Source organism: Epinephelus lanceolatus, chromosome 9, assembly GCF_041903045.1.
Source record: "Epinephelus lanceolatus isolate andai-2023 chromosome 9, ASM4190304v1, whole genome shotgun sequence".
Classification (NCBI taxonomy): domain Eukaryota; kingdom Metazoa; phylum Chordata; class Actinopteri; order Perciformes; family Serranidae; genus Epinephelus; species Epinephelus lanceolatus.
In genome coordinates this window covers 35,631,221-35,656,141 of record NC_135742.1, presented here as the reverse complement: position 1 = coordinate 35,656,141, position 24,921 = coordinate 35,631,221, and the positions used below count along the sequence as shown (strand labels likewise).

The window sequence follows — 24,921 nt, the reverse complement described above, 5'->3', positions numbered from 1 at the left end:
TTTATCTATTGCATTGTATGGTGCTAAAATTCATTGGTGATTACTAAGCGTAGGAGAACATATCCTGTCACATTTATGTAATTTAAGGTTGAGGCTATCTGCCAAATTATTTAGAAAGAAGAAAACTCTGAGTTCGGCACATAAACCCTCATTAAACAGCAAATTGTTATTTGTACAACAATGTCTTGTACAGATAAAACACACACAATATAATACGGGTGGGAGTTTCCAGGCACCTGACAATTTGATTCAGTTATGATTCAGAGCGCTACAACTTGGTTCTAAAACATTTATCCATGTATCTCAATGCATCAACATTTTTGATTTATATATCATTTATTTTTCTGTGTGACCACTTACTACTTCTAAAAACATAAAGTAGCCTACTGTATGTAATTTACATAGTTTTGAATAATAAATTGTCTGCAGCCCTTCTATTTTAAAAAGTTAACTACCTTAATCAATGAATTAACTCATTTGAAAGCACCTTACAGTCAAAGTGAGGGGATGGCGGTGTTCTCTGCTGTGTTGTTATTCATGTCTCCAGCAGTGAAGGGCAGCCTCTCCGCCTCACTGTCAGCTCCAGGGAAAGACGCTGGCAGGCCAAGCTCAGGGTTTTTGAGTTGAAACAGACTGAGCAGAGAGTTATTTTCTACACCACACAGGTGTTTTAAGTTGTTTAATGCTGCAGCGTGTTTACCAGCCAGTCTCGTTTATTAAGGTTACAGCTGATCGTTGCTCTGCTCCATTAACGTTTTTCTCTGGGTGATGGTGTAGAAAGTATGGACAATGTATTTCAAGTTCGTCTCGCAAATGTAATTATATAAACATTAAATTAAAACAAGCTTCCAACCGCTGCTTTTTGTGAACATGATTTACAAGTTAGTTCAAGCGTGTCTACATTGTAGACAGTCCAGGTGCTGCATCACTTTCACAGTTGAGTTCTGCCTCTTTTGCTCCATCAATATCACATTTTTAACAAACATTGATTATGGACATATGTGAATAGATGCCAAATCATCATTGTTCACATTGCTGTGTATCTAACACTTAGTTATTTCCCCCAACCATTAGCCATTATTTAGTTAATTTAAGTAGGATCTCATAGGATGATTTTGTTCCTTTGAACAGAGCCAAGCTAGCTGTTTTCAGTCTTTGTGCTAAGGCGACCAGCTACTGGCATTAGCTTCCTATTACCCATACAAACATGAGGATGGTGTCAATCTTAATCTCTTTACCCTAACTTTCTGCCAGAAAGCAAGTACACGTTTTCCCAGAATGTCAAGGTATCTGATAATGAAAATAACAATAAATTGCTATATATATATATATATATACATATATATATATATATATATATATATATATATATATATATATATATATATATATATATATATATATATGTATATGTACATTTAAGGATAGAGTGAACTTTCTGGAAATGCATTTGGCAAAATGTTATTGCAGTAGATAAACTAACTACATAGGAATGCCTGTGTTTGGCCGATCCAGTGATTTAAATCCCTGGTAAATGAAGGTACTTTATCACATTGATTCTAAGGTCTTAATAAATCCAATGCTGCCATAAAGAAGGCCTGCTTATTGATTTAGGCTAGCTACCTTTGAAAGATTAGGCACAGCTACCTTGGTATAAATGGCATAGAAAACCTGCTGATGTATCGTCATATTTCCCAACTCTATCTGAGCCTACAGGCCATAGTGCTCTATCTGCAGCATTGGACTTATTTTTGTAACACCACGATGTTGCAAAAATTTGATGTCAGCAGCACACAAAGGTGGATCGAAAACTGTGTTTTGCTGTTATTTGAAAAGCTGAATGCGCTACTGTTGGGTTCAAGGTTGCGTGCTTTTCTTGACCATATTCAGAGAATAGTAACTGTCTCCTCTCCGCTCCTGATTTGTGTACCTCAGTGGCATACTTTCCTGTTTATCTGTCATATCTATAAATATTGTATTATAATGTGATGAGGGATATGGGAATGGTAACTTGGCAATCTCACCACGAGGAGGTTTGAAGAGCACCGTTTTGTCCCCAGACTCTGCAACTGGTTCTAGCAATCGTGTGTGACTAAGCATGTGTATGTGCACTCATCCTCTCTTTGCTTTTGCATTTTGGCACTGACAGGCAGTTGTAACAGTCATAAAAGCAAATTAGTATGCAGCGCACACGAGTCCATCCGGACGGTAATAGAATGTGTATTTGTTTGTGTGTGTGTGTGTGTGTGTGTGTGTGTGTGTGTGTGTATTATACCTTCCACTGTGGAAATGCGTGTGTGTGTAAGGCTGTCCATCTGTCTAGTGGTGTCTGTGGAATTTGCCTGCACTTGTTACACACCCTTATGTGGTATTTACACATCAGCACCTTCATCAATGTCTAGTGGCAGGCACTCAAAGTCAATACCACTTCCTGTTTGACTGTTAATTAGCCACATTAACACGGCAAAGTGGGCTCTCATTAAACTAGATCACAATTAATTGCTGTGCTTTTCCAAGTTAAGCCGATTTTGCCTTTTTTTTTAATCACTCCTAAAGTAAAGAAAAGCAGATGAGCTCCAAGGATGATAATTAATATTTTCCACTCACTGGGTTTTCATGGGTAAAAGCCAAGCTGGCATGCTGCGACTGTGAATCTATAGCGGTTACAATTGTGGTGCGATTATGTTACACAATGTGCTAACAACACCCTTCGGAGTTTTGAATCCAGAGAAAGCAATTATCGTTATAGGCCTAAATGTCAAACACAGTTGAAATGTGTGTGTGGGTTCACGTCGGAGAGAGCGCTCGGCATTTTCTTGCTCGCAGACAGACAAATCATATTTGACGTTTATTAGCTCCACACACGGGCGCATAACAACAGCGAGGTGCATGGATAATAAGCTTAATCACTGGAGCGAAACCCACATTGACTTTTAAATCGCATTTATCACTTTTTCCTCTTCAGGAAACATTGGAGGTGAAAGTGCTGCTGACTGCGAGACCATAAAAGTCATCAGGGTGCCTTGTTTGTTTGTCTATGAAAATATATGTTTGAGTGTGTTCACCTGCTCCACCCTTGCCACCACAACAAACCGTGGTCATCTGTGGAGAGTTTGCAGAGGGAGATAGAGAGAGCAGCTCTCATTCGGTGGCGATGGCTGAGGGAGATATGGGAGATTACATGTGTATCCCGGTCCTGATCTGATGTCAGACAGAGGGAGGTCAACGCCGGGACCTGGCAGTGGGCAATGATTAATCTTTTTGTTTGTGTGTGGATGTGTGTGTATGAAAAGGGAAAGAAACAGAGAGAAGCCAGGAGAACGAGGCCTGATGGGTATTTCAAGTTTCACAGTTGTTTTGAATATGTTTTGAAAGCCAGTAGTTTTGGAGAGAGTTTTGAACATCTTTAAGCTGTGCTAATTGATTTTATGGCTACGTGACTACAGAGCAACAAGCTGTATATTACCTTTTAAAGCTGGAGAACAAACAGGCAAAACTCGCTTATTTAAACTTCCAGCAGACACAGAGTGGCATTAGCATACATTTGGAGTTGTGTTTCTGGCAAACTGATAAATATACGTTCAGTATTTACTCTCCTTTTAGCTGCTTTGGTTTCCTCACATCTCCTCAGAAAGATATCTGTCTCTTTGTAAATGTTCCACTTTGTTTACCAGCAAGTCCCAAACTGTGTCTGTCTGACGTGTGTTGCTGGGCAGGTAGTGTTCAACTGCCTGCTGTGACTGGAAGTGAAGCTGATGAGAACAGCGGGAGTGAACCAAAATAGTAGACTTGAGGGCTGTAAAACAAAAATTAACTAAAAGACTCTAGAATGCACAACAAAACTGAGGGGGACTCTGTTATATTACATATAGTCATTTGATCCATTGTTATGAATATGTTTAATGATACAACTTAAAATTTTACCCTTTTTCATTCTTAAGGATTTAGCATTTCCTCTAAAATGGTATCCTCATAATGGAGCATTAACTGACTACAACTCCTTTGAAACCCTCACAGACATTTTTGCAGGCACTTCTGCAGCTCCTTAAAGAAACCCCCTTTCCACCTTGCATAAAAATGTGTCTCGTATCCAGATTATATTGAGATATGATTGAACCTGATTACATTTACACCTGGTAAAAGTATGTCTCTAGTGTCAACATTGAGATTGTACTGACATCCAGTTGCTTTGTCCAGTTCGAACAGCCAAATGCAGTCCAAACGGGTGTGGTGACGATGCCTTTTCACCCGTACTGTCATGTGGTCAAGCACTATAAAGAGTCTTAGATGAGAAGATCAATGCCACTCATGTCTGTAAAGTAATACACAGCTACAGCTTGGAGACAATTAGTGTGGAAACAACTAGCCTGGTTTTATCAAAAAATAAAATGTCTGCCACCTCTAAAGTTCACATTTTAGATCTTGTCTTATCTGTACAAAAATACTTTGGAAATCTTCATTGTTGTTGTTTTGCAGGGGGCTATGTCCTTTACTACCTTGATTTCTATTTGGTAGTGACCCCTTGTCTCTTAGTATGAGCTTGCCAAACAACCACTGACCTAACTCGGCAAAAGAAGTGAATTAATGAATAATCAAATTCCCCCAGATTTGGACCTGTTACTTTAAGGCAGGGCGAAGCAGGTTGTGAATAAAGAATGTCCTCTCTCAAAAGCAAAAGTGAAAGTGGTGTTGTATTAATATTAATACCTCTGCAAAAGCACCAGTTTTTGGGTCGTACCCTACCAAATGCAACATTGATTTCTTGTAATTGCGATGACAACTGACTTATAGCACCGTGGACTGTGGTTGGCCTGATGCCTCTTACCAACGGTTTCTTTTAACCTCTACAATCTTTTATCTTTCCCCAACCTTCACCAGATTGTGATAGTTTGAGAAGAAACTACCAGTACCAGTACCAGTACCAGAATCAGTACCTGCACTTCTGCACTCAGTTGACTATATCTCCAAAATCAATGCTGTGTTTTTCATTAACTTGTTTTGCCAGACTTTCAGTTGTTGTGATTCGTCCTTCTGCTTAATTGTTTGGCCACTTTGTCCACCCTAATTGATTAAGTGAGTTGTTTTGTCCGTGCAGTTGCCCCAGAAAGGGGACCTGTTGCAGACCCATACATCAGCGGAGAAGTCCATTATTCATCCCGCTTTAGAACAGAGGCAGTGAACGAGAGAGGGGTGGCTATAACAAAAGTAATTAAGAAGTGTGAAAAGACGCATTTCATTAAAGATCCAGTGAGTGCGGCAGCCCCTGAGATGATGAAACATTTTCCCAGCAGTTAATTGAAACCACAGCGTAAACCTTTAGATTGGAGAAAGGTCAGGTGAGGTGAGAGAGGAGGGTGGGGGAAGAAGGTGTGATGTGTGTTGACTGAGCGTCTGCGTTTCTTACCTCCTTTTCTTCTGAGAGTGGAGGTTAAAAAAAGCTTCAGTGAAAACTAAATATGATAGGCTTCCTTTTGCTGAGGTTTCTTCCAACCTAAGGAGGTTGAAAGAATACAGAAACAGTTGTTGGCTGTCCTGAGAGAAACACAGTGCCTCAAATTAATTAGCCTTTACCTTTTATGCAGCCTTCATCTCTTCCCTCGGCTCCTCCCTTTATCTGCTGTGCTCGTCTGTCTCCACTGTATTGCCAGCGTGGTGTCACGTTGCAGCAGAGCGAAGAGTCTCACATCCTTGCTGAGGATGTGGATGTGTTTTCAATAAGCTCCAGCAACCAAAGTAATGGAATACAGGTGCTCAGATCCTGGTGATACTAAGATGGGAATCATATGACCTTGACAGATGAGGAAGGCGGACTTTGGCCTTTAAGCTAGATGCACATATGGACAGCTGAGCTTGTAAAAGGTGTTTCAGTTGAGTAAATATGACTTTTTGTTTGTTGTGTATTATATATGTGTCTTCAGCTAGACATTTCATCAGTGAGGTCAGACTGAAGGATGACTCCTGTGTCATAACTTTCAAAATTCAGTATCCGCTTTTGTATTTTTTTATCAACAAGACTAAAATTGCACAATATGGACAGCTGTGGACTAAACATACACAAATAAACATATACATACAAGGCTGAGGCGGTATCAAGGTATTACAGTATACCAAGGTATTTAGAAATCCCAAAGGTATGATTTTCAATGCTGTCAGAAATACAGGTGCTCATCTTACTGTTAAACTGATACAGAGATGCTGTATTGAGAATGTATTGTAGTGCACAGCATGTGTCACCAGAGGTCAGTCTCTACTGGTGGAAAAGGTAGTTGAACTGAGAAAGATGCCGACTACATTTGGTGGGGATAACCTTACAGGACTAAAGCCGAGCAGCATGTAAAGCCAGAATATTTTCTCATCTGACTTGCTGAATTAAGGATTTATTTTGACCAAACCAGAATATGTGATTGTTGGAACATTGAAAAAATTAACCAAGTATGGTTTAGGATGAGTTACCAAGGCGGTTGGGCTACTCTTAGTTCAGTGAAAGTTCAGAGAATCTTAATTCAGAGAGTGTTCAATTGTATTTTTTTGTTTAATAAGGACACACTACAATTGGTGAAACGCACGTTTCCAGCAGAAAACATGATGGTAAACTCTTGAGAGCAAAAAGAAGAGCTAGTTCGTTTGGAAATTGTGTTTGCAACTGCTGAAGGAGAATAGGACCAAGGATGGGAAATACAGTACACACATAGATACATTGCACGAAACAAGTGTCCAGCTTACTTTTTTTTTTGGTTTATGTGCAGTCATCACACTTTTAGTGTATACAGTCCACACATACCCCTTCTCCACCAACATGGAATGGGTCCATTCCGGTTCCCACACCTAATTTTGAACTGTTAAGCATTTCTACCAAAAAATTTGTGTGAACCATATTCTACAGATTGAAAAGAGAAGATTGGCAATGATGGAGAAGTCAATTAAGAAATTGTTGGTTAAAAATAAGCATGCGCTGGTCTCATTGATAGCTGGTCCAGTCTTGTTTTTGAATAAAACCAAATATCTGTAACAACAAAACAAAAGCTTGTACATAATCAATGCAATCTGCCATCTTGCTACTACTGTTTACTTCCATTGTCAAATACCCTCTGTTGATGATACATCCTTAATTACAGTGGTTCCGCTAAAACTGGTGAAAATGCAGGTAGGTTCTCTAGATAGCACCAAGGTTCCAAGACTCCTGTCCAGAACCAGTTTAAGAACCAGAGCTATTTTGTAGGGTTGACCCAAAAAATTTGAAGCTTCGAAGCTTCGTTCGATGGCACGGGATTTGAAGCTTTGTCGCTTTTTTTCCCCGTTTTTTTTTGGGGGGGGAGGCCTTAAACGCAACACTAACCCCCACCAGTCCGATACTGACAACGAGCCGCACTCAGAGCTGGCAGACATGTCCCAAGAGGTCATCAGATGTGTGGTTGCACTTTAAAATATGCCCCGACAACCCCCAGAAAGCAGAGTGCCAGATTTGCCAAAAGCAACTGGCATATCACAACTCAACAACAAATTTGGGAAATCACTTGAAAAACGTAAGTATTAATTAAAAAAGAAAAAATCTCCGACAAGGAAATAGAAAGCCTGACGCACAATGGAGACCTGCTATTAGCCTGAACGACCAACCAGCATTGCCATCCCTAGACCCTCACGGCTAGTCCTGTAATAAAAGTCAAATGTTGCGGGTCGGAAGGTTCCTTTGTGACCACACTAAGTATATATATATCACTGTACCCCCGATGCAACATTTTAGTGATATTAATCAGAAGTATGCATCAATTGCCAACTTAAAAAAAAAAAAACAGAAAAGTGAACTCCTGATTGCCTTTCACCTTCTACCTCTTGGCCAGCAGAGCTAGTATATTTTTAATATGAGGAATTAATTGGAAACTTTGTGGGTGAATGCTGTCTCCGCTGGCAAAGCTTATTCCCACCATGATGAATCTTTTTGTCAAACTGCTTGTAGTTTCCAGTGAGGCTGATTGATCACAGCTGCATTAGGTAGTGCTAATTAGTCATATCTGACAACAAGGGCAATCTGACTAAGCAATAAAGGCCCTGTGTTTGAAAAGCATCAGTGCTTTCCATGACTTTGCCCTCTTGCTCTCTCTCTCTCTCTCTCCTTCCACCACTCTCACCATTTCTCATTTCTCTTGCTCTCTGCCACTTCAGTGCTCTCTCCATCCCTGGGAGATTTATTGTGCTCCATTCGCCTTGCACACTCCGAGCAATTGATAAAACAGTAGCGTTTACCAAGACGACAACTGTGTAACGCGTCTCGCTGCTTTGTCTTGCAAGCTGAGCATTTAATTTGTGGTGAGGTCTTAGCGTTGACAAACAACACTGGTGCGAGCTGTTATGTATTGCATTGTATAACCCTCTTTGATATCATCCCACTGGAGGTCTCTATTTGTAGTATAATGAACACTGACTGTTTTGCTATCGGAATCATCTATGTCTCTGATGCATCTCAGCTCTTGAAGTCTGAAAAGTCAGAGGCCCAATTGAATTAAGGAAAACGGAGCTACACTTTCATTGTTTTTCCTCCGCTGTTGTGGAGGAGAAATATTTCACTTAATGGCTCTGTGGCATGAATCTGATTCTTCTAATCCTCACTGTAATATCTCTATGGCTCGTAAGCTGCGACAAGAAAAACAACCGCCTTGCCCTGAGGAACGACGAACATCCTGCTGCAGTGAGCAAATATGTTCCAGCAGATCCATTTTTCAAGATAAAGCATCTTTGCGTCATTAACTGCTGCCAAGTTTGCTTCTGAGTTGTACAATCCCAATGGGAGGGGAAGTTTTGGCCTACTCTGCGTCTACTTTACACTCAAAGTTAAAGCAGAATATCATGAATAATTCACCCTCCATCCAGAACTCCAAGCAACGGTCTTATGGAGGAGCTCTCTGTTTTCATGACTGTGGAATTCAACACCCAGACAGTGAGCGCTGGTCTTTGAGTTCTTGCAGCCTGTTGACCACTTCAGTGAATCACTAACCCTTTTGTTCAGAATAAACATACCACTCATTTGCGTCTCTCCTTCACCTCCTCTTCCTCACTTCCTGCCGTCACATTTCGCAGCAAAGTGAGACCCCAAATGGCGAAAGCTACCTCGTGAATATCTGCACTCGGAATGTCATAAACAGTACACAAAGCATGCACACAAACAAAAAGCATGCATATAAACATTCAACACTTGTACGGACACATGCTCACGCAAATTCACACATATTTTCTCACTCTCAGCTGCTATTTTTGCACATAGTGTCCACTCCGCACAGGGCTGGATCCAGACTGTCTGGTGCCTTGTATCACTCTCCGTTGCTGTGTAGCCTCAGTCATTACATTTCTCTCAGCATTACACCTTTCTTGTGCCAAATATACAGTGTGTTGCATCGCCTCTACAGTTCTTTTACTAGATGCCGTCACGCCAGAGGGAAGTCTGTCCTCCTCTCAGAAAAGGAGGCCAGTGTATCACGAGTTGTGATGGGCGACTAATTGGGTTTTATATTTCTGTTTCTTCTGCAACCTTCAAATGGAGAGGCAAAGCTAAATGGGATACAAACAAACAGAAACCATTAAGAGATATTGTATCTCAGGAGACTTCCTAGTTAGATAAAGGATAAATAAATATATACAAAAACCTAGAACCAAAACATCCTCTGGAATTTCCACCCAAAACACTTTGTATTACACTCCCCTGCACTAAACAGCTTTTCACAGGAGTGTCCCAAGTAGCAGTAGGAGACAGTTGAGGCCTGTGATTCAAGGCACAGATGTTTTATTATCCCATATAAATTCACTTCATGTGTTTAGGGCTACATCCCTACTAATACGCATTTTAATTTCAAAACTGTTTTACAATGAAACCGGTCTCCATATACACAAACATTTTAGCACCTTTTCAGAAATAATCTCCATCCAATCCATGCCTGCAAATGTCGCTCATATGACCATTCACAAACACTAGGCATGTGCATGCCAGTGTAAACAGGAGGCTGATTGTCGACTCTGTGGTTAGTTGCTCAGTTGCAGAAAATACTACAAAGGGGTAAAAGAAGATCAGTCATGAAAAGTAAGACCAGGATTCCTTCGCATGGACCAACAACGTGATGGAACTGTATAGACAGTGGAAAACATAGACTGGGAGTTGTTGCAAAGCAAGTACAGTACGAATGATACGACCAAATAAGGAGGTCAACGTGGGTGTCTTCATCATTGTTTTCAAAAGTGTCCATTTCTGCACAGCCAAACTTAAATGCAATTCAAACAAAAACAGGGTCAGCAGTGTTTTTATATGTCTCAGCTTAGGGGTTCGAATATGCAGAATATGAGTAGTGTGGACGCTAGGCGTAAACATAGCAGTAGTTAAATGTTTTAAAACGAAAATATATTAGTGTGGATGTATCTGATATTTAGAAAGCCAAGTGGAAATTCAGCCCAGAAGAACTTGACCTGGATTAAAATTAGATATTTGAGACGCATTCTAGCCACATTTTCAAAGGATGAGAATTCATCCATGGTTTCAGGTTGTGTAAGTAATCTGTCTAACTGTAAACTATGTCAGTATGCAGCCTGTTAAGTAGCCACAGTTGTAACAACATCAAATCAGTCATCTTTCTTCCTGTCACATTAAGGCAACGGGAAAAAAGCAGCTCCAGTGATTTTGACACTTATGGTTGTACTGAGGGCATTAAGTAGATGTGTAGCTTTAATGATCCCTGATCAGTGAAACCATTGCATGAGACAGCACAATGTCCTGTGTGGGTGAGCTGGTGACATTGAGCTAGTGCCTGTGATGGCCAGCAAAACTTTTGTCCTAGTTGCCTAACCATGTTTTTGTGTTAGTTGATGGCTAGTTGTTAGCTAGCTAGCTAAACTGATATTTTAGCAGCCACCAAACTGCTTCAGGTGCCGCCACCCTCTGGACTGGAGAAGGGTTGACCCCGATTTACATCAAATGGTGGGACAAGCAAATTGGAGGCAATCCAGTCTGGCTAACGGAGACGTATATAAGTGGATAAGAGCAAACAAATTTTGATAAATTGGATGCAGATACCATCTGGATCAAGTGTAAAGGTGTCCTTCCTAGATGCTATTGGAAGTAATTGGACTTAATCATCTTTTTTGTGCCTGGTACAGTGGGTTGATGGTGGAAGAACATATGTAGCTTTCAGTACATGGAGAAATATAGATGTGTTTAGAAAATAGATTTTTGTAAAACGCTACAGTTCTGACAGCATCTCAGTTAATCTTGTAACACGTCATGGCAACAGTGTGAATGTATTTGTCTCTAAAGTATGATGCCATGTGTTAATGCTATATGCCAACATGTTAAGAGCTCCAGATGCTAAATGTTCACCCCTCCCTCACCGCCTCACCTGAGATTAAAACTGAATCCCCCTCTGCCACACCAGCTGTTGAGCGTGTTACTGAGCCTGCTCAGCTGGCCATAGCTAACCAGACACCCCTCACATGCCAATCACTTTCTCTGCTTTGATGTTGATAATAAAACTAAGCACAACACCGAAAAAAGGGACTAATTATGTGGATAGCCAGCAGCTTGCAGCTGACATTTTAGCTACTGCAATCCCCCCCCCTTTCAACTTGCCACCATCCTCTCATGAGCCGTTTCACACAGGCAGTGATGAAAAGGAGTGATAATAAGGCAAGGAGGAGTAAAAAATAAATGAAGGGAGCGAGAGGTTTATTTAAGTGGGACCACCTTGTGTTTTGTTTGAAATACAAAGAGGTTTGCATAATAATGCTATTCCTAGGAGGTCTCGTTGAGAGTGGCTGCTCTACACATCATTAGTGGAATGAAGTCCTTGCAGATTAGTATGTGTGTTTGTGTGTGTGTTGATGCATAGCAGCATTTATCCACCTGTGTTTGGCAAAGGATAGTGGTGCGCCTCCAATTCCCAGCACTTCTCTGTGGCAGTGCATAAACTTAACAGCATTTCCACCCAGTGCGACAGCAGCGATCAACTGTCTCTCAAGTTGTTTAAACTTTCCGTACCCCCAAAAAACTCAGTGTCCCCAATCAACGTTCCTCCTCCTACGAGGCTCTGCGGAATTCTAAAAAGTGCTGGGAATCTACAGTAGCCGGCAACATCAGGCTCTTCAGATGATTAACCATGTCATTCACCTCCCCCATCTCCCCAAACCTGAGCAGTTGGAGCAAAGTGATAATTATGAGACAAGAACGATTCCAGGGAAGTAGGAGGAAGCGCAGTGAGATTTACTTGCCAATTGGAGCCTTTGTTTGGCCCCGTTCGAGGCACAAGAGCGCTGCTTCCTGTTTCTGCGAGAGACGCTTTAATCTAATTAAAAGCAGATTAATGGCGTGCTGACTGGCATCGCTGGAGCTACAACAGAGGCTTAGTAAAGGGGGAAAATACCCCCCTCTAGAATTTGCCACTGTCCTGTTACTAGTAAACAGTAGATGAAATATTGGTCGTAAACAGTCTAGACCGTTGTAAACAGGAGGGCCTAAATGCACCCTGAGGACTGCTGTCCTTGTGTACAATCGAAGGAGAGGGTCAGATGGAGCAGAGAGGAGTTCAGCGCTGGCAGGCGTCCAATCATCTGTCCCTCCACTGAGGTTTTACTCTGAGCATAAAATCAGTCAGTTACTTTGTGTATCAGGCAAGCATGATGCTTTAGATTATATTTTATGGATTTAACTGATGCTTATATCCAACGTGACATCGAATTTGCATACTCCTTGTTAGCAAGTAAGCAGAAGAGCAGAAAGGTCAAAGTCTCCGTGCTTTAACAATGTTCCTGTGACATGAAAGAGATGAGTAGAAGAAGAGGAAGTATAAACAGTCTAAGGAGAAAGATGTAAGCTTCTATTTATGTAAGAGAGCGAGAAGAGTGAGTGGGAAGAGGGCGACATGAAATGCTTTTTTGGTGGTGAGTTTTTTCAGCATCCACAGCCAATCTGTTTGACTGGTCTATAATCATAGTATTTTGGATTTTAATGTGCATTTGATTTGACGATGGGTTCATTTAAGCCGGCGGGGGCAACTCATCTCATCCTCACTGCCTTTCATTTGACTCCTGTAAGCACACACACACACACACACACACACACACACAAACACACACAAATACACACAAATCCTAATTCATACAGCTGTACACAAACACAGCCTCTCACACACATTCACACACCCAAACTCATTTATGTGCACAAGCAGTGTCTCACACACACAGGATGGTCAGTGCACTATGCCCTTTACCACGAGGGTGGTATTATGTGGCTATTAGAGGTGCTGTTGTTTGTCAGGGTGTTGCTGAGAGAGATAATATTACCTGAGAAAATTGACCACAGCATCTGCTATGTGTGTGTGCTGGTGTGTGTGTATATGGGGGAGAAAAGCATAGACTGTCATCCTCCAAGGCGAGAGTTAATCCAGAGTATCCATCACACTTTAGCGTGCCATTTCACAAAGGGGGGGCTGGTGAGGCCAGAGGGAGCGTTAAATGAGAGATGGGCGCTGACACCGACCCAGACACAGGAAATCCCTCCGCCGTCAAACACCATCACGGCGGTCATCACGCATCCCAGACACAGACTCTAGCCAGAGATGGAGGGCGCACTTATTTAGGGGCTGAGCTAGGTGGAGCTCAGCATGTTTTTTCCTCTTATAATTGGTCGGAATTAAAGATGACATACAGCCAACACCAAAATCAGGAACCATGCACATTTTGTCATATTTTTTCTTATTGAGGCGTGTAGCTGGTAGCCAGCAGCATTCAACTCCCCACTTCCTCCTCAATTGGTTACATTAAGACGTGCTTCTAAAAATACTCATCTTCTCCTGGTGCTCGCAAAATGACCCCAAGCAAAAACAGCCAGAGCAACTTAAAGGTCCCGTACACCCACACAGGTCAGTGAATTGGAAGGAGCTGTGATGGGCATTACCTGTTTTTTTTTTTTTTAACCCAACGGGTGCTCCATCAGTTAAGTCAGGAAAATGTCAGTCACCTGTCGTCACCCACACAGTCCCGAGGAAAGGTCTAATTAAGCACAAGAAGTGTCACCTGTGTGGGTGGGTGGGAATGTGACTGTGAAGAGGCTGTGGCACACAGGTGGACAAACAACAAATGAACCCAGATGAAAGCTTTTAGAGCAATTAATACACGGGGAGACAAAACAAAAGCACAACAGCCAAAGCAAGAGGACCTCCAGAGACAAAACAAAGAGATGTAAAGAAACACAACAAAGCCCCACTGTGAAGCAAAACCAGACTCTTATCACATCCAATCACAGGTTGATCAATTAAGAATAGAAAAGTGGATAAACTGCTCATGAGGGCAATATTTGACATATGCTGAAAACTGGTTTTACATCAGGCATGGAATATTTGATTTGGCAAAACATTGAATCAATTACTTTATTAGTCATTTGACCATTTGCTATACCCCGCCCCATTTTAGTTACTGTAGCTTTGCCTAACAAGCTTTGCGTTTCTCACATGGCGCAGTTTGCAATTATAACAGAGGTATAAGAGTTACTACTCAAAAAGCATACTTAACTGGAGATAAACATACTCGTTAATGCATTTGTTTCACTTCTGCCAGCACCTCCTAAACTCCTAAACAAGACTATCGCACTTATTAATCCCCATGCACACTGCGTTAACGCCAAATACCTGCATCAAGTTTTGGTAGTGAAAATGTTCTGTGTTTAGCTTTTTATTGGCAACAAATGTTGACTACTGACTACAGACATATTGCACACACGTGGTTTTGAGCTGTAAACTAAATGATATGACTGTAATGTGATGACACTTATCAAGGCTGGTGTTAGTATCAACACGTCTTACCAAATTTTAAAAAATCTGTTTTCCATGGGTTGAAAATGTCTCAACACAGCACCTACTGTTTTAAATCAGCCCTGAACCTTGCAAGGCCAAAGGTGATATAAAGTTGACCGTTTGGGACTTGTCTAGGTCATGAAATTTCTATTTTACAAATAATATGTTCACACCCTCTAATCAACTCCTGCCTCACACATCCATGCCCCACCTCTTAGCCCTTTGCCCACTTTTTAGCACTTTTCAAAATTATTCAGTGGGTGGAATCAGGCTCAGAACTGGGGGTGAAGTTACTCTTTAGAACAGACCTCAGTGCAGCTCTAGTCTGGGTATGTGCGTGTGCGTTAAAGCTGTGTCCCTTTCCATCATCCGTACTGCAGGCCCAGGCTCCAATCAGCCTCCACACCACCCCCACCACCCCTTACCCCACATGTGCTTCAGTCTAAGGCTTCTATCTTCAGTCCTCGTTCCAGTCACTGCCAGATCTCTATTAACCCCCCCCACCCCCCCAACCCCCCCCACCCCCACCCCCACCCCCCCCAAACACACACACACACACACACACACACACCAGCAGTCCACAGGATTATCTAGGCTTATTCCCGAAGGCTTGGACACCCAACCTCCAAACCCCCATCCCAAACTGTCGAGTACATCATTTAGCCTGTGCTGCAGTGCCTCAGTTTTTCTTCTGGAAGATTGTAGATGGCTTTTTTTTCTGTCTTTCCCCTCTTATAACCATCTTGTTGCCCTGACATGATCCATGCATCTCTGTGGACTATTTACCATGAAAGCTGTCCCATCCACCATACAGCATTCACAGCTCTTATCCACTTGGTCACGATTTCCTCCTCCTCTCTAGCCCCCCTCCCCTTAACTCCCTCTACTGTTTACCCTCCTCTTCCTTACCCACTGTATTATTCCTTCTCTCCTTGCTCCTTGCTCCCTGGTCACCTGCACTCTATTCCTCCTCTGTCACTCTCCTCCTCCTCTGTTGATACACAATTTCTTCATGAAATCCCTGTCAGATGTAGGCAGATGTAGCGTGTTGGAAATCGACTGTACGCTGGAATTTATGGTGAAAGCACAACAACCCTGACAACTTAAGCTTGTTTTTCAGCCTTTCAGACTCAGGTGAGCAAATAAAACTGCCAAACAGGAAATAGGAAACGTTGTCTGCTGCCCCCCACAGCTTTTCTCTGTGCCCCCCCCCCCCCCCTTTATCTTTATCTCTTTCTCTCTCTACCTATTCCTTCCTCTCTATCTCTTTCTCTCTGGCAGGCTCTTGCTGTTGCCTGAGTTTCTAGTTTCGTTTGTGTCTGGGTGAGGACGTGACTTGCCTGGGTAAAGAGAGCAAGCACTCAAGGTGATGCTGAAACAAACTACACTCTTACTAAATGTACACACACACACCTACAAACACACACACACAGTCATACACAGTAATACTCTAAAAAGCAGATACACATGCCTCTCCACTCTGAAGCACTTGAGCGTTTAAGAGAGCTGTTGCTGCAAAACATAAACTTACAGGGAGCACGAACAAGGCTTGGCCACTAATTGCAGCCCTCGGGCTAGGATTTTGACCATTTCCTGTGGAATCATGGGAATTGTAGGTAACGTTGAGAAAGGTCTCTATTAAAAGCTACTTTGGTTGCCAAATTGGCCTGCCAGTCACTGTCTTCAACTCATCACCTCTGAATTAAGTGCATCTCCGAAATAAGCAAGTTGCTGTTATATGAATTGCAGGTTGCAAAGCAGTTTGTTCCTTTTTCCTTGTTTTGCTGTTGCTCGCCCAACTGTCTCACATCAACGTCAGATGAACAGATTTGTTAGTGGCGATGGAGAGGGGTTTCCATAGCAACCCTAGTACTACCACTGTGCACTCTTTCATCTCTACATATTGTCTACCTCAATAGGTAGAGCAATTTTGGCATTGTTTTCCTGCATTTTGTGTTTGTGGTGGAGATATGGGGGGTCATGAGAGAGGCAGGCTGAGAGTAAAGAAGAAAGAGATGGTGGGAGAAGGCAAGAAAGGACAGAAGAAAGACAGAAAAGAGCAACGGGTGGAGAGAATAAATGTTCTCAGCACAGCGGCAGGCTCCTCTGTATCTGTTCTCCATCTGCAGCAGACTTAATAGCACAGTCCAGACATGCATCTGCAATGTGTGTGCAGTATGTCGGATGCTGAGTAGTCGTGCAGCTTCATGGCTGAGTGTGTGAAGCGCACATCAGCATAAGACAGGCTCCAAAGCTGCATTTACATCATTTGGGATGGAAGGTAGCAGTGGGAAAGATGACCATGTTTATGACTTGAAAGTTTTCACCTCATTGGCTACCTCAAGATTTATTTTCTCTCTCTCCTTCTCTCTCTTCTTCATGGTGTTGGTTAAATTATTTTCATCCCTGATAGCAATGCCTGATCACCAAAGCTGAGCAGTATTTGACCCGTGCTGACACGTGTTGACACATGCACATAGACTGCCGAGTGGGGTATCATTGTGTTTCATTCTATACTGGAGATTCAAACTGTCTTAGCAGGTTTCAGACTTAAATCTGCCTGGGGTTGTAACAATGCGGGGGGCTGCGTTGGTGGAAGCGTGGTGCTTCACGTGAGACATGAAATTCAATCCAAGAAGTTTGAGCAACAGATCCATGAATGTTAAGGCCTACCAGTTGTCAAAACACGGCACAGCGCTTTATAGTACTCTGGCAGAGGATATTACAACTCTGGAGTGTTATCACAGCAGCAATCACATAAAGGGATACCAACCAGCTTTGTATCAAAACAATGTGGGTAGCAGTATGTGTAAATGAACTATGGCAGACTTCCCTCCATCTTACCTGCTCCCAGATCTCCCTGCTCATCTCTTAGCAAAAATCTGCATTTCTTAATGGCCACCACCACAGAAACAAAGAGTATAGAAGTGTATGAAGACGGAGAGCTGCCCCTCTCTCTCTCTCTCAAACTCCGATTAAACTGTAAAACTAGGCAAATATAAACCAAGGTTCTGTTACTGCGTTGCGTTATTAGCACCTAAAATGTTTCAGAAAATTATTTTAGTTTACCATTTAACTGTTAGCTATTACAAGCCGGCCGCCATTTTGTTTTCTTGAGCAAATGCCAAAGCCATTTTATTCTGTTTTCTGTGGTCATGTAGCACAAGTATTTGCGTTTTTCTACTGCATAGACAGTCCAGTTTTATGAAAAGAACATGTTTCCAACAGCTTGTGTGAAAAGTTGAACCTAGTTCCATACAGCCCATCAGTCTTACTGTACTGTTCAGACCTATATTGACAATACTATAAATGGACAAACTTAACATCTAGGTATATCAACAGTAGTACCACCAAACCAACAAATTACTTGCAGACAAGACACTACTAATGGTTACAAATAACACAGACAATTTGAACATTCATCTAGCACTACGCAATGATTACTGATTGCAGAGTTGATTGTCTGAGGCTTTAAAAACACTGCACGTTGTCAAAATAGCTCTTTATTCTTGAAATTAGTGTTAAATTACCTTGAATGGCAAAGTTTGCCTAACATGAGACTTGTATGTTTGCATTTTGTACAACTTGGAAAAGTTTCCCATTTGTAACTAGGGCATGTATGTTGGCACAAATAGTGTTCAGATTTAAGTCAGAAACTGGAAATTACAATATTCACATAATGTGAACACGGCATACTGATTCAGTGTGACAGCTGGCACTAATTGTGAAAAAATACCAGGAGGATACACATTTATGTTGGTCATGTTGAGTATCAGAAGCTATACTTTTATTTCTTTGGCTTTAACAGGCTCTAGAATTGGTAACAGTGCTGTTTTTAAGTGCTGTCACACATATCCTAATTCAGATTTGAGTGAACATGACTGGCCCAACAAAGTGGTAAATACAACTTGGAAAAAGAAATTGACTCCCCCCAACCCCCCACCCTCCAGTCCATTTTGTTATTAGTTCCAAGTAAAAGCACCTGGATCCATGACATACAGCTTTTACCTGTGCCAAACATGGAGCTAGCAGCAGCTGGTTACAGCATAAAACAGAGGGAGAACTCATTTCCCACAAGTGACCTTTGTGGCTGCATGCACAGGCTATTTGTACTGTCTGTCTAAACATTAGGCAATATTAACTTTGAAAGTTGAATCGTGGCAAATTGTTCCAAAAGGCTTTTTCATACTCCACATAACAGAAAAAGTGACATATCTCGTCAATATGTTTTTTCATCCAAAGGGAAATAATATCTCCACCTGACAGAGATTCTAATATAAACTAACACTTTCACCTCAGGCCCTGAAACACTATTACATTAGCAGGAGGAACATTGGAAACAAACAACCAGAGCATTACCACTGTTGATCCACTGAGAGGCTGGATAGCTGCGAGGCACATTCTTGAGCGAGCCACAGAAAACTTAATACAACCATGGCTCAAGAGTGAGAGACCCACTGGCTCCATGTTTCTGTCTGAAGTTCAGAGGTTGATGGAGCATTTCCGATGGACTTTGTTAAAGAAGTTCTTGGACGTTTCAGACAGTTTGGTGTCTGTTTGTCAACATGTTTTTGCTAACGGTGTTGATGTGTCCTCTGTGAACTGAAAGCCCACAGCAGGACTTTGCTGGCCTATCAGCAGAGAGAAGAGGAAGTACTCCCCTGTCATTGCAGAGGCAGCTTGCTGAAAAGGGTCCTATTGTGCTAAATGGTAGGAAATGAGCTTTCATGGACCAGATTTTTGGTTCTGCTTGAGCAAGACCCCTGTTGTGGAATGGCAGAGTTTGAGGGAGGGGTTTGTGCTGCATATTCGCCTTGTGCCTTCAGCAATACCTCCCCCTCTCTTTCCACCCGGCCTCTTTCCCCAAATCCCTCTCCACTCTCTTAAACCCTCCCATCACACCAGGACATGTTTGTGGCCCAAAGCTGATGGGTAGCTGTCCAAGAGATGGGCCTGTTGCCACCTTCTGCTTCTCTTTGTCAACATCCAACAAACTAAGGCCAAACCACCGTGTGGGTATGCTAATGTGCGGTGCCCGGGGGCCGCCCGTAGAGATGCCAATCTGCAGCAGGGGCCAACTGGGTATGAGAGGAGAAAATGACGCTTTGACTCCTGGACCCTGCCAGTGTGAAGGGGTGACCGGGGGGTGAACGACCTTTGCAGCCTGGCAGTGAACTCTGTTTTGGTTCCGCCAGGCTCCAAGTCTGTCAGGAGGGCTGTGGAGAGAAAGAGAATGTGGGCCTCCATCATGTTCTCCCTACGGCTTAGGATGAAGACACTTGCGTGTTTTAAATCAACTGAACTAGACACAGGTCAAATTGTGTTTGCAAAAGAGTGTTTGTTTTCAGTGTAACCTGCATGGAGTAGCAGATTTTCACAGTGGTTCGCCACAGCAGAAATTACACCAGAAAGAGCAGCGGAAAGAGAATTTGAAAGTCAATTAAGTACACTTTTCTATGATTTATACGCAGCATTAACATGCATCTCGTATCTGGGGCTGATTACATTCACGCCTGACATTAAGATGTAACTCCAGAATACAAATGGAACGACAACACTCAGATTCCAATACATGTCACCTCCTCTAGGAATAATTTTAGATACATGAATACACTTTAGAATTGAAAGTAATCATCAATTGTGCCCATCCCCAAGGATACTGCCCTCCATTCTTAACAAGTATGTTACCACTGATTTATTTGCATGCATTCCTTGATTGAAAGCACTCAGATGTATAATATGGCCCAATGAGCCTCCCAAGAGCTGATTTGCTTGCATTTACAGATGATTTCCATGCATCAAGGCCTGTCCAGTTTGATTATCTACTATGCATGGGAATACTGACACTGTCTAGCGCCATACATGTGGTGCTCCTCCAAGCAGCGACCAAAAAAATAAGCAGACTTTGCAAACTCTGTACAACTGAAGGCAGAAGAGTTGAAGGCATTTCTCGTGCCTCTGTGAACCTTGCCAATTTCTCTTGTTTTGTTTACGTGGCTCCACTGCTCACCTTTTGGTTTTTAATGAGCCAGAGAGTCACAACCATTATTATACTGGTGGCATAATACTTTTAATGATGTGCTGATTTAGCCACGGCCCCGCTGTGGCTCTGCCCTGCAAAAGTCTTCATTAGCACTGTAGCACTCTCCCTTGTGCCTGCATGTACTTATATAAAGACGCTCTTACATAAAAAGGTGGCTGACAAGGTTAAATGTGCACAAGTTTTCTATGTGGACTGAGACTGGAGACTCGACGACTCGAGGCTTTCTCACTGAAACTGCCTGATTTATTTATGCATGTGTTACAGAGGTGGGGAATGTGACCCTGTGGTCTGCATATGCTCGATATTTATTTCTCCCCTCTATTCCTTATCATGTCCTCCATGTCTTTGCCTCCACTGGAGAGACTGGACAATGAGAGTGAGAGCTGTACTGGATGTCATCAGCATTCCAATTAACCAAAAGTTAGGAGTGCAAAGGTCAGAGGCTGTGTGTTATTCAGATATTCCCGTGAGCATAGAATGGTTACAAAAGAGCAAAAAGCTGTTACAGAAAAATGTCTGAGGCTGACAGATAGGAAGGATTTATTTATTTTCTGCAGTTTGTTTTCTTTTTTTTTCTCCATCTGCCACTCTCTTTATCTTCCTCCATCTCTCTCCAGTCCTTTCACAGCACTGTAAAACTCCCCCATGAGTTGTAGAAAGTGATACGCCATCATGTCCCTCTGATTCGATGGAAGTGCTGTGTGCTGGAAATGGAGCAGTAAATAAATGGAGCTAGCACAGCGCTCGTGTAGAAGCAGGAAGAGACCCTGTACGCATTGTAGCCAGACTGGATCGATGAACATCACTTTTTGACATGTCCGGGTGAGGGCTTGGGGTGTGTGTGTGTGTGTGTGTGTGTGTGTGCACGGAGGTGTTGGCAGAGGTGTGTATCCAGTTCTGCACGAATGCAGCCAACTATCCTAGAGGAAGGCAGATGGCTGAGGGAATTGAGTCAGTGAGGTGTTTGTCTGAGTGTGAGTCTGAGAGGAGAGTCTTCATTATGTTCACATACATGTATGAGTGTGTGTGTGTGTGTGTGTGTGTGTGTGTGTGTCCCCTCCTCAGCCATCAGTTAATCCATTATCATTTACCAGCCTGTCAGACCGCTACACCTTGGCTTTAATTGCAGCCAATAGTGAGACTACTTTAACAGAATTAAACTATAGCTCTGCACTGAGCATCACTCAATCACTTCAGCTTAACTCTTCTAACCCAGTTTTCACGCACTGCAGCACCACAAAGGCCCTTCTCTGTAGTACCCAGGCACTAATTGAGCTTCACCTCAGTTGCAGGAGTTGTCACCGTCATTTACTGCTTTGAAAAGTAACCTGCTGCTCCTCCCCTCCCACCTTATTTAGGGATGAGCTCAGATCTCCGGAGCATTTTGTGCATGCGTATCTGACTGTGTGTAGAGGCACAGCTGTGTGTGTGTGTGTGTGTGTCTCCCTCAGCAAGGGTTATGAAGCAGAGCTCAGCAGGAGTGTTGTAAGGTGCCACAGTTGTGTGTGATGTTTGTCACGCCAACAAGCAAGCAGGGGGAATAGACATGCTGGGCTCAGCGCACAGGGAGATGGCAACGTTAGTAACAATATAATGTATTCATTTATAGATTTTTTTTGTTTTGTTTTGTTTTTGTATCATTGACAAGATATTGTCTTCAACATTATGTAATTATCATTTTGATATAATCTTGCACCTTTTACTTTAGTTATTAAATACTTTGCAGATTCATATTTTTCATGCAAAACATGTAATCATCCCATAAATTATGACCCACTGTTATAGGTTATACTTTACAACATTATTTAAAATTGTGAGAATAAGCTTCAGCTCAATTAAATAAATTATAAACGACTGCTTGCACAATAATACATAATTTATAATCCAATATCAACATGTATAATACAGTAATATATATGGTTTATGTATAAAGTGTTCATTATCAAGGAGGTTGCACGTGATAATCCTGTAGGTTTGTCACAATGACTACATATAAAGATGGTCAACATCTTTACACCCTCTTTTTATAGCATCAGATAACTAATTAAAATCAAACTTATCAGAAAAACAAACACTTGAACATACAGCAGTGGGATAAGATCTAATTAAAGCCAGAGTCTCTGCAGTACTGAGTTTCAGCTGTCCAACCAATCCCAAGCTCACTGATTGCTGCACACAGCTGTCTATCATGACACTGACACAGCCACTCCAACTCTTAAACATACTGTGGTGGTATAAGAACTACCTAAAATGACAAAAAAAACCCATCTTATTTCACAATATTTGATGTGTACTTTGAGTTTTTAGTTTGGCTCATGTCTCCACTATCCGGGAGGGGGCAGGGTTCATGAACTATACTGCAGCCAGCCACCAGGGGGCGATCGATATGTTTTGGCTTCACTTTTGGGGAGCTGTCATGTCATTTATCTTTATTATAAAGCCAATAGTTTGTCACTATAACCTACTCCTTTAACATTTGCAACCTTGCCACCTTGTCATTTGATCCATTGTTGCTATACAGATATTGATTATAGCTCCTTTAAATACATTTTCCTAACATACATAATTTTTAATGCAGGACTTTTTTCCGTAATGAAGGGTTTTTCCACTGTAGTGATTCAGCTTCTACCACAACAAAGCTTCTGAATACGTATTCTACAACTGGTGCCTGAGCCTGTCCCATGTATATGTGACTATAACTAGATGTATGTGACACTGATGTTTGAAAACATCAGTATACTCATTGCTCTGTGCTTGCATGCACTCCACATTCCACCACTGGATATATCCGTATTTAAATAATCTCATCATGTTTGCAGCCTGTCACAGAATATGGGGCTGTGGGTTGCCCTGAGTAACACCAAGGTCACGTCACACTGACAGCTCATCTCCCCTCTGAATTGTAATTCTGCCTAACAAACTGACAACTCGCAGGCCAAAAGGCCAGCAGGAGATGACTGATGACAACACTGCAGTATACAATTGCCAAAAGAGCTCAACCTGGCTAGTGCTTTTAGGAAAGACCTAAGGCTCTTGGTGCTGACATTAAACCCCTGCTAAGGACGCTGACTGAAAGCTCTGGCAGAGATATTCTCTGGCTCAACAGCGAGAAATTCCACTTAGGATAAAGGAATTAGTTTAAAGGCCCAGTGAATTTCCCTCCATTCTCACCCTCCTTTGTTGAACAGTACATGTCTTTTTTTTTGTCTTGAGTCCTTCATTTGTAAAAGGGCAATTTCATAAGTCGCTTCAGTTGGTTGCCTGACCAAGACCCCAGGAATTACAAGATGGAGGAAATATGGATTTGCAGATTAAGTTACAAAAATACCGTTATAAAAAGCACAGCCTTGGAGTGCAGGCGAACTTGGCAACAAACGTTCAACATGGGCTGACATTTTGTGCAGAGAGAATGTGCCTTGGAGATGAAGTGTCTGTCAACAAGACTGCCTGCAAGATGGTCTCCAGTTTGCTGAGTGTGCACCCAGTAGGCCCAGAAATATGAGGAGCATGCAGAATGTTGCTGAGTGTCTGGTTTGCAGACTCTCCCCTCTTGCGTCGCCCCTCCGAGAAAACCTATTGATGTGATTCATGTTTTAGCACCTGGTTACAACCAGGGGTCTTGCGCATGACGGCTCCTGCTTCTGCTGCTTTGAAAAGAAGTTTGTGATTTATCAAGCAGCACCTAACAGTAACATCCTCCCGACCTGGCAGTTCCTCCCACACACATTCTGGAGCAGGCTTGGCATGATGTTGGGGTGGGGAAATGCCGCAGGGATGAAAACCCTGCCTTTTTGAGTGTTAACAACTATGTAGCTGTGTCTGAATCTGGCAATCCCAGAGCGCGACCAAGCTTCCGCTCTCTGCAAATTACGGGTGTGAGATGTGGATTTAGAGACACAAATGTCAGTTTGTGTGTTTCTGTTGTACCTCTCAAGCACACAAATGACACTATTCCCTTTTTCACTGTTTTCTTTTTCTTCTGTTGAAAAAAAAAATGTCAATAAAAAAAGGAGACATTACCTTAAGATGCCCTCTTAAGGATTTTGATTCATGCTTTTA

At 42.2% G+C, this 24,921-nt stretch overlaps 1 protein-coding gene across 16 annotated transcripts in view; it reads left to right on the top strand.

The window, feature by feature from the left end:
- arvcfb (ARVCF delta catenin family member b) overlaps window positions 1–24,921 on the top strand; it is a 262,549-nt gene that overhangs the window by 219,976 nt on the left and 17,652 nt on the right. The gene's annotated exons all lie outside the window — the stretch shown is intronic.